The following is a 2,283-nucleotide window of genomic DNA, read 5'->3' on the forward strand; positions in this document are numbered from 1 at the left end:
CCCCCAGCCCTCTGCCACCGAGCCGTCCGCCTCCATTTGCGCCGCCATTCACACCAGTACGGATTAGGTCGCCGTTTCCGTTCTGCGAGTGAGTTAAGAGCGGTGGCGCTTGTGACTTTGTAGAGCGTGCTAAGCGTTTGGTCTGCGACTCTGCGTATGCGACTGTATTTATTCCATTCACCCGTGCTTCTCTCCATTGCCCACGCAGTTGCAATCGCACCCTGCCTGGCCTGGTCCCTTTCAACTTCGACAAGACACCGTCGCTCAGCCTGAATGGCGCCAACCGCCGGTACTGCCTGACGCTCCGTACAGTGCCGTGCGCGGACCCTAGCAGCCCCTGTTGCGGCCAGGCGCTCTCCAAAGTGGAGTGGTGGTCTAGGGAGAGCTGTCGCGGGTCCGTACGGGCCGTGTACCTGGACGGGATCAAGATAGACTCGCAGTGGGGCGTCAATGGGACGTTCAAGATCCCCCAGCTGAACATGGCCCCCAGCTCGGTTCCCCTCCAGGGCCGGCAGGTGTGTCTGGAGCTCTTGTCGGCGTCCACATGCCCCACCCTGGCTACCTTCTGTGCCAAGGGAGGCCTGGGTGCCTGCACGTATTCCATGTTTTCGGAAGACAAGGATTGCTGCCCGATCGGCACATTCGTAACGCTTGGCACGCGCAGATAGATAGGCAGTAGATTGACTGAGCCATGTGGTTGTTAGTGATGAGTTGGGCTGCTGCTGAGATAAGCAGTGGTGTAGCATGCTACAAGCAATTTCAGAGCTTCATCTTGTCACATTTATTTGACATTGCTGTGTTAAGTGCACGGTCGTCGTCATGGCCGGCCGATTGCTGTGTGACACAAATTGGTTAGGTTGTTCGATCGATGGATAGCGTACGACAACGCGCACGTATCATTGGACGGAATCAAAGGTTACGAGACGCTAGCTAGTATTAGCTTATTAACATTGTCCTTAGCAAGCTAGCCACATTGGTCGATAGAGTCTCTTAGCGATATTTACACTAGATGATGCGCCAGGTTGAGGCAAACAACGATGTAGCGCTTTGCTGGTTGATGACGTACCTGCCGAGAACCACGGAATGTGTAGATGGGTGTTACCTGAACGCTAACGGTCGTCGCCGCGCTCGATGGACTGTCAGTTTGTAACATTCAGAACTCTATCTACACGCGACCGGCGAAGTTGCACCGGCCCCATCGTTTCCCACTTCGTAGAACAGCAGCCGCAGGACATTTATGTCGATCTGTTCCGGAAGGGAAATGATGTCCATCTAGCAGCGCTTGAGCTCATCAGGATTTGAAAGCCAGTAGTGCATGAGGAGCTTCGGTGGTTGTCACGAGGGGGGTTGTTGTGGGGTTTCTGTGGCTGCTGGTATGTACGACACGTACGGCCTCAGGACATGGCAAGCATAACGCACGACTTGAGACATACGAACGAAATCGGACCCTCTGAGAAACCATGTATGGATACAGAACGGGCTTATCGTCCGCGCCTTTCGGCGGCCTTCCCGATAGCATGTTTAGGGTTCAAGACCGCAACGGCAGGAAGGCAGCAGCAGGTTACCTAGCTCTGTGTGAATAACGGCCAATCCTTCCAAAATATGGATAATTTGTTGCGAAACGGCTAACATGTGCTCAGCAGGAGCAGGGATCACGTGTCTTCGAATTGCGCTTTTGAAAGAGAACGGCCACCTTAAGTCCGCTGCCTGAGTTGACGTTTTCTTAAGTTCATCTTCATGTCGAGGCTTCGTGCATTAATGTAAAACAAAATATTATCTTCATACCTAGGTTTTCATGCTTCAATGGTTTTAGTAAACTCGATTGTTTGAAACGCGTAAATTAATATTCTTAATGTGATAATTATTATACTCTGAAATCCAATATTCGGCTGCAGGGGCAACGGCTAGCAAACAACACGCTACGCGTTATGTCGGCTTGCCCAAAAGAGGAATTGTCTTAGCCTGTAGTGGTTGCGTTTGAGGGTGCCGCAGCCTATGTTGTGATAAAATTTTGATAATCTGTGTGAGCAATGTGAGTTGAATGAGGTGCTGAATCGATTGAAAGCTTACAAGGAGCAAAGGTAATGGATAAGTTGTGTTCGTGCACTTAACCTCACTTTACCACTACCTTGTCGAAAGGCCGTCATTTCGCACCCACACCTCCTCTCCCTCCTCTCCCTCCTCTCCCTCCTCTCCCTCCTCTCCCTCCTCTCCCTCCTCTCCCTCCTCTCCCTCCTCTCCCTCCTCTCCCTCCTCTCCCTCCTCTCCCTCCTCTCCATCCTC

Source organism: Volvox carteri (genome assembly GCF_000143455.1).
Source record: "Volvox carteri f. nagariensis unplaced genomic scaffold VOLCAscaffold_45, whole genome shotgun sequence".
NCBI classification, from domain to species: domain Eukaryota; kingdom Viridiplantae; phylum Chlorophyta; class Chlorophyceae; order Chlamydomonadales; family Volvocaceae; genus Volvox; species Volvox carteri.